This window comes from Dipodomys spectabilis, unplaced genomic scaffold (genome assembly GCF_019054845.1).
Source record: "Dipodomys spectabilis isolate Male_0828 unplaced genomic scaffold, ASM1905484v1 ptg000343l, whole genome shotgun sequence".
Lineage (NCBI taxonomy): Eukaryota > Metazoa > Chordata > Mammalia > Rodentia > Heteromyidae > Dipodomys > Dipodomys spectabilis.
Genome location: NW_024871020.1, coordinates 672,601 through 687,776, shown reverse-complemented (window position 1 = coordinate 687,776; position 15,176 = coordinate 672,601). Strand labels below are relative to the sequence as shown.

Sequence of the window (15,176 nt, the reverse complement as noted above, 5' to 3'; positions counted from 1 at the left end):
CTAGCCATTGCTGCCACCAACGTGTGCCCCTGAGCCCTGCCCCCTCCTCCCTTGGGCCCCGCCCTCCACCCCTGTCCACAATTGCAGCCCTGACTAGATCCTAAGGCTTCCGGACCATGGCAATTGCAGCCTTACCTCATTCAGCTCAGCACTCTCCACACCCCCCCCCAGTACCTTCCCTGGGGATTGAATCTCCCCTCATCCCCACCACTGGAGGAGACTCTCCTCCATTCCCCTTCACTCCACACACCAAGCAGGTTCATGGTGACATGTGTGTATGTGTGTTTGTGTTTGTGTCTGTGTGATTGTTGGGGATAACTACCTCTCAAGGACTCAGAATATAGCACCCTTTGGGATGACTCAGCACACAGCGCAATTCCAAAAACAGCACAAAGCACTCTGTGTAAAGGACTCGGCAAACAGCTCCCTTTGAAGGACTCAGCATGTAGTATGCTGGGTAGAATACTCAGCACACAGCACTCTTTGAAGGAGGGAGTCCATAGCCTGCAGTGTAAAGGACTCAGTGCATGGCATGCTTTGAAAAACTCAGCACATAGCAATTTTTCCCAGGGACTCATCACATAGCACCCTATAAGACTCCACACAGCACCCTTTGAAGGGCTGAGTATGAAGCACCCTGTATAAAACACCCAGTGCACAGCACCTTTTGAAAAACTCAGCACATAGAACAATTCTGAAGGACTCAGCACATACCGCACTGTGGAAGCACTCAGCACACAGCACCATTTGAAGGACAGTACAGAGCACCCTGTGTAAAGGACTCAGCACACAGCACTCAAAAAACTCACCTCATAGCTCTCTTCGCAAGAGCTCAGCACATAGCAGGACCCTTTGGGATGCAGTAGATCAATACACCTTTTGAAGGACTCAGAATACAGTACGTTGTGTAATGGACTCAGCACACAGCACCCTTTGAAAAACCCAGGACGGTCCACTTTTCTCAGGAACTCAGCACATAGCATGCTTTGCGATGACTCAGCAAACAGCACCTTTTTGAGGACTCAGCACAAAACCTCCATGTGGGAAGGACCCAGCAAATAGCTCCCTGTGAAGGACTCAGCACATAGCGGTATGTCACAAGTTCAGCTGTCATTAGAATTAGGGTGCTTTCTTCAGTATCACCATTCTTCAGAAACACTTCACAAACCCTACTAGTTCACATTTAGCAAACCTGTGTTTTATGGGAGAAGGTGACTAGGGGTCTTGAACTCAAAGCTTGTGGGCCCTGTCCCTGAGCTCTTTGGTTCAATGCTAGAGCTCTACCACTTGGAGGCACAGCTCCAATTTTGTTTTTTGGGGTTGTTCATTGACAGGTCTTATGGTGATAAGTAAGGCCAAGTTGTGGTATCCGTGGGCAAAGGCTCTTAGCTCAGCCTGGAGCTGACCACTCTCTTCCTCGTGTCTCTGGAAAGTTGGGTCTCCCCTGGAGTTCTCTTGGCCTAGGGTGGAACACACCTGCTCTCGCATCAGCAATCAGAGCAAAAGTCAGCTTGGCTCTGGTCACTTCCTCAAATTGAACTCTAGAGGATGTTGGCACCGGGCCGCATGTTCCGCGTGTGGCCACCAGGGGGGAGGAGTGGCCCACCATAGGGATAGTATTTGAGAGTTGTGTTTACTCTTGTTTCCCTAGGGCCCCATCATGATTCAAAGCCACCCTGGAGAGGAAAGTCCTTTAGACTCTTACCTACAATTAACACTCGAAAAGCAAGTGGGGCTGTGGCTCAAGTGGCACAGCACTAACCTTAAGCAAGAAAACAGGGATAGAGCCTAGGCCCTGAGTTCACACACACACACACACACACACACACACACACACACACACACACACACAAACACACCACATGCATGCAAAATCAGAGATTTCTACACTGCAATCTTTGGGTATTCTCTACTTTTCCCCCACTAAGCCTGGTGGCTACTGGCCTAGGTTTTTGATGCATACAACAGGACCTGGCATCTTTGATTTTGGGGGAACAGAATGGCTAGAAGGTCAGCCTTCCCCCATCCCGGCTCCTTGATTGGGTCATGGTCTATCCAGGCCCTTTGGGCTCCTTTACAGACTTGCCAAGATGCCTTCAAAAGGCATCACATACTGGGCACTGGTGGCTCATGCCTGTCATCCTAGCTACTCAGGAAGCTGAGATCTGGAGGGTCACGGTGCCAAGCCAGTCTGGACAGGACAGTGAGACTCTGAGCCTCCATGAAACATCAGAAAACAAAAGTGGCATTGTGGCTCAAGTGGTAGAGTGCCAGCCTTGAGAGAAGGAGCTCAGGGACAGTGCTCACGGCCATCAACAACAAGGAGAGGCATTGCATGTTGTCTTTGGGATTGGCATGGGCCAAATATAATTGGAATTAATTATAATTGGTATTGATCAAGTGCACCAAGACAAAGCAGTACCTCCTGTAGTCCCGAGCTCCTCCATCTCATCTCATCCCCTGGCCTTGTCCATGCTTTGGGTCAGCATGGGTCTGCCTGGACGGGAGGGCTCCAAGGAAGATCCCAGAGCAATCACCCCACCTCCTTCTGCCCTGCTCACCCTGCTGCTTCTGCTCTTTGCCATAGACCTTCTTCCTGGAATCCATCCATGAGGTCATCACCACCAACATAGTGGTGAGTGGTGGGTCTGGCCTAACTAGGGGCAGTCAGAAGTGGAAGTAGGTCTGGGACTAGGAGCTTCCACCTTAGGTGTGGGCTGAGGCCATGGCTGACCTTTATTTCATCCTGAGCCTTGCAGTGGTGGGGAGAAAGTGTAGACTTCACATTGAGTCAGGTAAACTCAGAATCTGGAGGACCACTTGTGTGTGGGAGGATGTGTGTTTCTGGGGGCCACTGTTGTTGGTCCTCTCTTGGGACTCCCCTCTCCCTCTCTCATCCCTCAATGGTAGAAGAGAAACATCAACTAAGGGTGTGGGAAGAGGGGAAGGGGGAATATTTTGGGGGGAACCAGATTGTGCTTCATATTCATCCTAGCCCCTACTTCCGATTTATCTGAGGAATGGTCATATGGGTTTGGGAGGGGGGGAGAATCATCCTAGCTGAGAATGTGGCTCAGTGATAGAGTGGTCACCTAGAATGCCTGAAGCCCTTGGTTCTATTCCACATAGAAAAAGCTGGAAGGGAGGTGGGGCTCAACTGGTAGAGAGCCAGTCTTAATCAAAAAGAGCTCAGGGACAGTGGCCAGGCCCTGAGTTCAAGCCCCAGGACTGGAAGAACAAATCTTTGTTGGAGGCTTTCTTTTTGCTTTGAAAACAATTTATTCTTTGTGATAAGCATAACATGGGCCTCTTTCCTGACCACCAATGAGCCATTAGATATCCCTTGAGTTTGGGCCAACTCCCTGAAGCCTCTGTCCTCCCTGACCCCCAGTTTAACCTTCCCATCACCCAGCAGATGGAGGCATGAGAGAAAGCCACCTGGCCACCTACTTCTGGTGGCTGCCAAGGCTTATGAGAGTCAGTATGTCACATAGTCATCATCCACATCAGTTTACAAGAGAAAGTGGGGGAGCACTCCTCCCCTGAGCCTGGGAGCTGTGGGTGGCTCTGGATGTGGGGTATCTGGGGCAGGACGTGCTCCTTGGAGGAGTCCACTATGGGGTAGGGAACTCTGACCTCTCCTCTGGCAGTTTCCCTTCTGTCTTCAAGTTGCAATTCTTCAAAACCTTTCTGCTCCTCCCTCATTTCACCCACCACAGGCCCTGAGGCGTGGGAAGCAGAGTTGGGGGGTGGGGAGGGCTCAGCCTGTGCTGGCATCTGAAGACTGCTGTATGTGCCTTCCCTTGGGATGAGCAACAGCAGCTCCCGCAGCACTCTCCTCCTTTCCATCTTCTCCGGGGACAGCCAGTGTATGCACTTGGCTTTCTCCCAACACAGCTCATTCAAGACCAATACCTGCTCTTTACACACAATGAAGGACTCCTCAGTGGTTTGGTTGTGTGCCAACAGCTGGCTGCATCAATGGTGGAGCTCACCTGTTGGACTCTGGAAGTACACCTCAACAAGCAGGTCATGGACGAAGCAGATTTTCTTCTCAGATGCCCATGTGTCCTGTTTCCCATCCCCACGCATGCTGTGGTGGCAGCTCATGGGGCAGAGGGCCTGTGGCTCCAGCTCAGTCTGTCACTGAGCTGCCGGGTGGCCTGGGTGCCTGCAGCGGGCCCATGCTCCTGTGGCAGGATTTTCCACCTGTGGATCTCAGCCTCCGAGTGTGCTAACAGAGTCTAGTCCATCTTCCAGGCAGCATGGAATGTGTTCTTGTATCCCTTTGGTCAGAAAGAACCATGAAATAATGATGTGGCCAAAATCATGTGATGCAGGCAGAATGGGCAGAGTCAAGATGACAGTGGCTCTCCCAGCCCCTTTCCCAGGGAACTCTGTCCAATTCAGTTGGGGACAAGAGGGTGACATGCTTTAGCTGGATGGCTGCACAGATTATTGTTTATGTCTGTTTGTTGCCGGTCCCAGACCTTGAACTCAGGATCTGGGAACAGTCCATGAGCTGCTTTTGCTCAAAGCTAGCCCTCTACCACTGGAGCCATAAGGCTCTACTTCTGGCTTTGTTGGCAGTGAAGTTGGACAGGGGTTTCAAAGGCTTTCTTGCTTAGGGTGACTTTGACCATGATCCTCCTATCACAGCCTTGTAAGTATCAAAGAAGACTGCTGAGAGTCACTGGTGCCTGTCTAATCATTGATCTTGCTGATGTTCTTGGACAAACCGGTGAGTTCCCTATCATCAGGTTGAAGTGGTGGGAGTTGGAGCCCACAGTTTGAATAGTTTGAATCCTGGTTCTGCCACCTCCAAATGGCAGGCAGGAGATCCTAAGAAACTCATTCGTATCCATATGAATACCAATGGAATGTGACGTATGCTATGATTGAATGGGCAGTTCTTGAATGATTCTAGGATAAAATTATACACAATTATTTTATAGGACACTGATCGATTTTAATTAATACTTTATGAAGATTTAAACAATCACATTCATTAAATTGGGGCATAATGAAATACCTAAGAATTGGGCATCACATAGTATAGAAATGTCACTTTTTCTGCCCGGACTTTCTTTACTTAATTGCTATAGAGCATTTTCTGAATGTACTTTGGAATATAAAACTAGGATATATTATAGCTGACCTGGAAATGAACTATTCAAACAATTTTTATCAAAAATGCTTAAAGCAAAATAAAGAGGCAAATCCAAATTATGTATATTTGAAGACAAAGCTTGGTTAATCCTCCTCTCACATTCCCCCCCCTTCTTGAGAATAACACACATTGTAAGGAAATGCTTAGAATGTTTTGGAGAAATAGGTTGACTTTAAACCAGTGAGTTACTCTACGCTGCATTTTGTTTATTTTATATCTAGAAAATCTAGACTCTCACCTTATCATTTTCCTTAGGATTTATACTCAGGTTTAATCTTGGATGGGTGAGAAATAAAGATATAAACATTTTTTAACAGTGGTTAAATTTAGCCTGAGGAATCTAGGTACAATTATACTCATACAGATAAGCCTCATCAGTCATGAGACCATGATATCAAAATGTTAACCAATGCTTACTGGTGTCATGCTTATGAGATTTTGTGTATTATAAATAATGTATTATAAATAGCAGTTGTTTTGTAAACAATATCATTTCATGGGTTAGGAACTGAAGTGAGACATTATACTCAGAACTAAATTGGAGGAGGAATCCAAAATTAGTTACCAAGATATATATCATTAACACAATGTTTTAAAAATGCAAGCTGAAGAAATAATTTATGAAAAAAATCAGCATTTACAATAAATACAGAATCAGTATTACTGATACTTCTTCTATCCCAGTTGCAATACGGCTTGCATGAAGACTTTTCTGGTTATATGTTTAGTTAGGTCTTGATATTTAGCTGAAGTTCTGTTCTTTCATATATTCATTTATCAGATCAAAGAGGAAATTAATTCCATGCCAGAGTCAACATCCATACTAAAGATATAGTTGTATCCTACTACTTTGCCAAAATTTCAAATCAGCTTGAGTATCTTGGATCTAACTAAATGGGTATGTAATTTTGTCAGTACTAAAAAGATTTTGATCATCACTTATTAAAATAGTATTTTCTAGAATCTACTTCTATCTTTTCATGAAATTTGTAGTGTCATTTATTTCATGGGTTGATGTTTTCCTTTAGATAACCTACATTCAGTCTTCTACAATTTGGAGTAGTTTAAAATTATGTATACTCAGGTACCCTGCTCAGATTCTATTATTTGTATATTTTGTTCTTGTTAAATCAGTAGGATTTAGGTCTCAACATGGATACTATTGGACTTATTCATTGCATTTCTGAATTTTTTAAGTATATCATGATTTTTGTTATTTTATTCTTTTAATATGTGCAGCTCCCACTCCACATACAGTCATATTTGTTTTAAACAACTTGATCCATTCATGTGATTTGCTATATTACCTTCATCTAGATGAATTTAATTACAAATTAACACAACCATATATCTTTTTTTAATTTTAATAATATTTTATTGTGAAAATACTGTACTGAGGGGTTACAATTACCTGGGCAAGATAGTGAGTACATTTCTTATCAAGCATTGTAGCCTCCTCCTTTGTTTACTCTTCCCATCCCTTCCCATTCTCCCGCCCCGCACCCAATCCTCCCCCCCCCAACAAGTTGTAAAGTTCATTTTCTACATGACAACTTGTACTTCTCATAACACAACCATATTTCTGAGACACAGTTATCTTTATGGATCTACTCAAGGGTATCATGTATTTGAGGTTTTTGTGCTTATAAACAACCAGGCACAACTCCTGGGGGAGTTCTACTTTGTTGGTTGTTTTTCCAGCTGTGGTGACTTCAACATATGTGTGCATTTTATTTCAGTTGTTTTGTGTCTATATTTTGTTTCATATAACAGAAAGTACATAAATAATCAGTGATTTAGAACTTTTCCAAATAGATTTCTAAGAGACATACTTGAAGTTTTGTGACATCTGGGACCAGGTAGGTCTTCTTAATGGAGGGGGTAGCAGAATAACAGACACATTCTTTGACATGATTTGAATTCTTCTTCCTCTTGCCTCACTATTTCCAATAGTATTACTTCAAAGCCTTTAGTGGAAAGAAAATAATTTTGTCTGTATGAACTCATAAATTTGCTTTAATTAGGACACACAACACATTTCCGTTTGATTTTAACTCTAAAATCATCTTTCCTTCTTTTAAATTCACAGATGTGAATTTATAATGCTAAAATACCATCTAATAATTTATATGAAATGGTCCAAATTATTTTCGCTTCACACTATATGTAATATAGAGTGTAATAATAGAGAGCAATGTAGTATATAATTAATTTACTTTGGGGAAAGCTAATTACAGTGGATTTTTAAAATACTGAGTAATAGTAAAAATTATGTTTGATTCTATTTAAAAGTTTAGTTACATCTAAAAATAACTCATAATTATAAACTAATGTTAAAAAGAAAGATTGTTTATTGGAAAAAGCCAGAAGTTTCAATAAGCTTGCTTTTTAGAAATTGACTTGGATCTGGGCTTTGGTGGCTCATGCCTGTAATCCTAGCTACTCAGGAGTCTCAGAATGAGGATAGTGGTTCAAAGCCAGCCTGGGCAGAAAAGTCTGTGAGACTCTTATCTCCAATAACCCACTTGAAAAGTAGAAACAACACTGTGGCTCAAGTGGTACAGAGGTATCAATGAGCTGAAGAGCTGAGAGACAGTGCCCAGTCCCAAAATTCAAGCTGCATGACCAAAAAAAACCAAAAAATTGACATGGATTTTTACTTTAAATTTCATGATATTTTTTATTGTGAAAATACGTACAGAGGGGTTACAATTACATGAGCAAGGTAATGATTACATTTCTTATCAAGCATTGTTGCCCCCTCCTTTGTTTCCCCTTACCATCCCTTCCCAACTCCCCACCCCCAAACCAACCCATGTGTCAAAGTTGTAAAGTTCGTTTTCCGACATAACGTGTTGTACATCTGATTGCTGCAGTGGGTCCACCTGTATCCCTATTTAGAGAATTTGTTTTTCCCTTCTCCTCCACAAATTATACCAACATCAAATACAGTGAAAACAGGGGTTATACCATGGGGGAGGGACATACAAAGCAACAAAGAAATCATCTTAGAAATATGCTAGAAACAATAGCAAGAGAAAAAACAACATTTGAGTTCTTATCTTTGGGTTCATTTCACCTAATTTCAACTTATCTGACCGTTTCTGCTTGTCTCACAAATATACTAGTTATTGCAAATAAGGGAAACCATGGGACCTATATTTCTTTGGGCCTGGCTTACTTCACTTAATATAATTTTTTCCAAGTCTTTCCATTTCCTAACACATGGGGCAATGTCATTCTTTCTGATGGAGGCATAGAATTCCATTGTGTATATATACCACATTTTCTTGATCCATTCATCTACTAAGGGGCATCTGGGTTGGTTCCATATCTTAGCTATGGTAAATAATGCTGCAATAAACATAGTTGTGCTGGTAGCTTTAGTATGGTTATGTTTGTGATCATTTTGGTAAATGCCCAAAAGTGGGATTGCTGGGAAATAGGGGAGCTCTATGTGGATTCTTTTGAGGAACCTCCATACTACTTTCCAAAGTGGTTGAACAAGTTTACACCCTCACCGACAATACAGTAAGGTTTCCTTCTGTCCACATCCCCTCCAGCTTCTGTTGTTATTAGAGTTCTTGATTATAGCCATTCTAACTGGTGTGAGGTGGTATCTCAATGCTGTTTAGATTTGCATTTCTTTTATGATTAGGAAAGTTGAGCATGTCTTCATGTGTCTATTAGCCATGCTTCTTTCCTCTTCAGAGAAGTTTCTCTTTAAGTCTTTAGCCCACTTATTTATTGGGCAGTTGTTTGAGGATTTGTTGTTGGATTTACTTTTGTGAGTTCCAGGTATATTTTAGATATGAAACCCTTGTTTGTTGTATGGCTAGTGAAGATCTTCTCCCAATCCATGGGTTTTCTATTGATCTTGCTAGCTTTATCCTTTGCCATGCAGAAGCTCTACAATTATATGTAATCCCATTTGTCCAACCTTTCTTTGATTTGTTGTGTTTCTGGGTATCTATTAAGAAAATTTTGGCCTGTGCCAAGGAGACCTAGGGTGTCTGCTGTAACTCCAGGTCTTTGATCCATTTGGAGTTGATCCTGGTGCAGGGTGATATATAAGAATATAGCTTTAGTTTTCTACAAGTGATTAACCAATTTTGTTTGACAGCTACTTACTGAAGAAGCCGTCTTTCTCCCATTCTATTTTTTTTTAGCTCCCTTATCAAAGATTAGATGGCTAGATATCTGTGAGTTAATTTCTAGGATTTCAGTTCTATTGCATTAGTCCTGAGATCTGTTCTGGTGCCAGTACGAAGCTGTTTTGATTATTATGGCTTTGTAGTAGAGTTTGAAATTTTCTATTGATATTCCTCCGGCATTGTTCTTTCTGAGGATCATTTTTTTATTCGGGGTCTTTTATTGTTCCATATGAATTTTTGGATTGTCTCTTCTATTTTTTTTGAAGAATGAGGTTGGAATATTCATAGGTATCACATTGAATTTGTACATAGCTTTGGGAAGTATTGCCATTTTCATGATGTTGATCCTTCCAATCCAGGAGCATGGGAGGATTTTCCCACTTTCTACGTTCTGTTTTGATTTCCTTTTTCAGGTTTTTAAAGTTTTCATCATAGATTTTTCACTTCTTTGGTTAATCTAATTCCTATGTATTTCATTTTTTGTGGGGCTATTACGAGTGGAGTTGCTTTCCTTATGTCAGCCACGCTTTTCTCATTGTTGGCATACAGTAAAGCCATTGATTTTGAGTGTTAATTTTATACCCTGCTACTTTGCCAAAATTTTGAGTCAGCATGAGTAATTTGGGAGTGAATTCTGTGGGATTCTTTAAATATAAGATCATGTCATCTGAAAAGAGCAAAAGTTGTATTTCATCTTTCCCTATTTGGATCCTTTAATGTTTGCATCTTGTCTTATTGCTGTAGCGAGGCATTCTAATACTAAATTGAAGAGAAGTAGAGAGATTGGACATCCTTGTCTAGTTCCTAAGAGGAAATGGCTTTAGTTTTTTTTACCATTAAGTGTAATGCTGGCTGAAGTTTTGTCATATACAGCCTTTATTGTATTGAGGAATGTTCCCTGGATTCCTTAGTTTTCCAGAGCTTTCATCATAAAGGGGTTTTGGAACTTGTCAGACGCTTTTTTCTACATCTATTGAGATAACCATGTGGTTCTTATCTTTGCTCCTGTTGATGTGATGAATTATATTAATTGATTTGTGTATATTGAACCAGCTTTCCATCCCTGAAATGAATACTGTTTGATCGTGGTGTATGATTTTTTGGATGAATTGTTGAAGTCGATTAGCCAAAATTTTGTTGAGAATTTTGCATCAATGTTCATCAAAGAAGTGGGCCTCTAGTTCTCTTTCTTTGATGAGTCCCTGCCTGGTTTTGGGATGAGGGTTATGATGTCTTCATAGAATGAGTCCCGTTATGCGCTTTCTCTTTCAATGTCATTGAAGCGTTGGAGGAGTATTGGTGTGAGCTCTGCTTTGAAGGCCTTGTAGGATTCCGCTGTAAATCCATTGGTACTTAGATGGGAGTTCTCTTATTGCTGCTTCTATCTCAATGCTTGATATGGGCCTGTTAATTTGATTAAACTCATCCTGGTTTAGTTTTGGCATGTCAATATTTGCTAGGAAAAGGTCCATTTCTACCAGGTTCTCAAACTTATTAGCATAAAGGTTTGAGAAGTATTCCCTTCTAATGTTCTGGCTTTTGGTTGTTTCTGTGGTGATGTTTCCATGCACATTTCTGAGTTTGTTTATTTCCGTGTGTGCTCTTCTTTTTCTGATAAGATTTGCTAAGCATCTGTCAATTTTTGTTAATTTTTTCGAAGAACCAACTCTTTGTTTTGTTGATTCTATGATTTTTTTTTTGGATTCTAATTCGTTTAATTCTGATTTAATTTTAATTATTTCTTTCAATCTATTGGATTGGAGTTTATTTGGTTGCTCTTTTTCAATGAGGTTCAGATGTCTCTTTAAATTGTTGGTTTCAGATCTCTCTAATTTGTTGATGTATGATCTCAGAGTTATAAAATTGCCTCTGATTACTGCATTTCCTGTGTCCCAGAGGAGCTGGTAATTTATGTGTTCATTGTTGTGGAATATCATGAACATTTGCATTTCCTTTCTAATCTCTTCCATGACCCACTGGTGATTCAACAGTGTGTTGTTCAGCCTCCATGTGTTAGAGGACTTTCTTTGGTGGCTTTTGGTGTTAAGTTTTAATTTTATTCCCTTGGAGCCTGTTTCTTGGCCTTTATTGTGGTTTAGTTGGTTTTCTATGTGTAGGACATCTTCAAGTATCTTTTGTAAGTCTTGTTTGGTGGTTCTAAAAGCTTCTTGTATCTGAATAGGCCTATCTTTTTGCATGTTTGGGAAGTTCTCTGCTATGATTCTGTGAAATAAATTTCCTAAACCATTAACTTCTGTCTCTAGGTGCTCCTCTACACCCATTATCCTCAGATTAGGCCTTCTGATGGTGCTTTCGAAATGTTGAATAGATCTATCATATTTCTTGGATTTGTCTTGGATAGTTATACATTCTTTATTTATAATATCTAGGCTGTCTTCAATGCCCAAGATTCGATCTTCTGCATGGTCTAACCAACTGTCAAGACTTTCTATTTTGTTTTTATTTCTTTTCCTTCTAATTGTTTGGCGTTGATGGCTTCAAATTGTTCGTTGGAATTTTGTTTTAGGTCTTGTATAAACTTTACTTCCTTAATTTGGTGGTCAGTGTTTCTTCTCAAATCACTTACTTGATTCGTTATGGTTTCCTTGGGCTCCCATTACTTTTCTTGCGCTCTATTGAGCATTCCCTTTGTGGTCTCCCTGAATTCATTCAGCTGTCTGTTCATGGATTCCATGAATGCCTTTATTGATCTTGCTGTATTCTCATCCCTCTCTTGCAATTCCTGTATTACTCTTTGAACAGCTTCCTCACGATCATGCAATTCCTGTCTTTCTCTTTGACTGATCTCAGCCTTCTCATGCGATTTCTGTATTTCTCTTTGACTGTTCTCAACCTGCTCGTGTGCAATTCCTATATTAATCTTTGAGTAGCTTCCTCATGCTCACAAGATTCCTGTATTAATCTTTGCTTTGCCCCCTCTCACTCTCTATCATGCTCACAATGAGTCCTTTACAAGTTTTCAATGTATTCATTCACCATGTATACCAGTAGTGCTTGTAGAGCTTTTTGGGAACTCTCTTCTGGATTATTCATTAAGTATTCTGTCACCTGATTATCATGAGTCGGAATTCATATACCTGAGTTGGAGCTAACTGTTCAGCCCTGTGGAGGTCAGTATCTTAGATGGAGATCTCTGGTAGTGGGGGATGGGTGGCCTTCCCTCCTCTGCTCCCTGAGAAGCAGTGAGGATATCAGGATTCTACTCATGACAGAGTGTTGTTTCCTGCGTCGTCTCTGGTCTGTGATCTGCAGGATGAAGATATCTGCTCCTTGTTAGTTCTTGCTGGTGTTGAGTAGAATCCACTCACTGGCCACATCTGGGGCCTTTGTCGTGGACTCTCTCTGTAGGGATGGGGGCTACAGCCAGTGGCGCTGTCCCTACTGCCACCTCAGCTGTGGCTACTGGCAAGTGCTCAGATCTGTTATCTTGCCTGGATTTTCCCTCTTTGGCCAAACTCTCTGTACTGTGATGGCACACTTGGTGTGACTCTCTAGCCTAGGACTGTTCACTGGAACATTAAAACTGCTTTCTATGTAAGAGCTTGTTTACCCTCCAGCTTCTCCTCCTCCATCTTTCCCCAAATCCTCATGATTTTTTTTGACCAGAAAAAAATAGCTTTATTTGGACTGAGAATTGGAAAATGAGAGTAGGACCTGAGCTAAGGAGTAGAGATTACATTTCCAGAAAGCTCATCAACCAATGGACTCTTGCTTTGAATCAAGGCAGCCTTGCAGTTAATGAAATCATTAAGAGGCCTACTGGGAATATATCTAGCTCTAAATGATCCTAGTATGCTACCTTTATAAAAAAAATACAGGTTTTTTTTTATCATAATGAAATTTCCACCAACCACACGTATTACAAACGGAAATGGAAGGAAAAAAATCACATTTTACAGAATTTAAACTTGTCTTCAGCATTTAGCTCAGAGGTTCACCATCTTCAAGAAACTGCTCCTCTGTTAAAGTCTTCAGCTCTTGATATTGGAGGCATGGCTCAATTGGTAGAGTGCCAGCCAATGAGTAAAAGCATAAGGTACTGAGCTGGAGTCCCAGTCTCGAACCAAAAAAAAAAGAAAAAGAAAACAAAAAATCAATCAACCAGGAAGGAGATGGTCTTTACTAGCCCACAGAAATACTTTATCCATTTCCCTAGCCAGTCAGGGCTGAACAGCAGGGTAAGGCTCAGATGAGGGTAGGGTGGGGATCAGAGCGCTAATTTCCCCCTAGTACAACACCACAGCAGCTTGATGAGAGCAAAACTGGTGAGACTTGAGGGGAGGGTCCAGGCCCTCAATTCAGTCAGAGTCTCTGCTGGAAGAGAAGGAGGAAAAGGAGGAATGCTTGCCATGCTTGTGGTGTTTGTGCATCTTTTTATGTGTTTTCTTCATTTTCTTCAGTGTTTTCTTGTCCATTGGGGCTCGTGGGCCTATGCCAGGAGCCAGGGGATTCACAGGACACATGCCAGGTGCAGGTGGTGGGCATGGGGTGGGTAAGGACCTGAGGGTTGGTATCCTGGATACTGTGGCTGTGGCACAGGGTAAGAGGGCCCACATGGAGGGAAAGCTGGGTTCCCCTGGGGAGGTCCTGGAGGAAAGGGACACCCGGGAACAGGACCAGGAGGAATGGCCGGATTTACAGGTTGTGGGCACAAAGGAGGTGGACACCCAGGATTGGAACCTCCAGGGCACCCCATGTAAGGGATACTTGCATTTTGCACCGGCTGCGCTGCATTGTGATGCCACATGTTCAGGTGTTTTCCTAAGCCTTTCCTCCGGCGCCTGGATTAGACCTGTCCTCCAGAGCCTTTTCCACCTCATGATTTTTTATGAATGGTTTTTTAGTGAAAAATGTTTTTGGTGTTTATGTTTTGGTTTGGCATAAAATGAGCCTACTATTGTCTTAATTTAATAAAAAAAAAATCTCTGATTCTCTGACAGCATAAATTTTGTGGGTAATGGTTAAGACTAGGTTGCCTTTCTGAAAAAAAATATCACCACCCAAAAAAGAGGAACAAAAGGAAAATAAATATGACAGGAAACATAAATGTTAATGGACTAGTAGTCTGCCGGGTTGCTTTAACTTTTAATCAAAAATTAAAGTAATACTTGATAATGTTTTATTAACATATTTAAATTTCTTCATTCTTGTCATTTAAGATTCACTTTATAAAGAAATTCAACAGGTGACAATGTTTTTTCATGACTTTTCCAAAGAAATGATCATTTCATCATTATAGTGTATAGCACAATACACCCAGAAAGCTTTTAAGGAAAAAAATTTTCCCATTCTTTGTTTTGCTTCAGTCTGTATTTAAAGCTGCATACCACATCTTACCCACCCTATTGTCTGTCTTCTCATTTGAAATATTTCAATAAGTTTTCTTTCCCTGGTTTGTCAGTCAGAAAATCTTTATAAAACAACATGCTTTCATTCATTGTGCTTTTTAAAGTATATCTCACAAATGCCAAAACGAAGCACAATCTGAAACATCTGTGGATTTTTCCACCTAGAGTCCAAAGTAATCACTATCCATACTCCTTAGAACCATCTGTTCACTGGCATTAATTGTTCTATCACTTCCATGCTTTAAAACAACAGCATTTGACAATGGCGTACATTTTAATTGGTTTACCACATCTGGTTCGTTTTCAGCAAGGACTGTCTTCACAGAAGATGGTAATAGATGAGGTTTGCAATTATGTATTTTGAAAGGGCTCTAAGTTGTGGATATAGAATATCCATTTCAGTGACTAAATATTTAAATTAAATCCTATAATGTATACTCCTTCAATTTTCTGGCTAAAGTTCTACAATCTAGATATTTTTTA

The 15,176-nt window shown here is 41.2% G+C and overlaps 1 pseudogene; it reads right to left on the bottom strand.

The window, feature by feature from the left end:
• Positions 1-13,451: 13,451 nt before the first annotated feature.
• Positions 13,452-14,092, bottom strand: LOC122095307 (annotated as a pseudogene).
• Between the last annotated feature and the right edge of the window lie 1,084 nt (positions 14,093-15,176).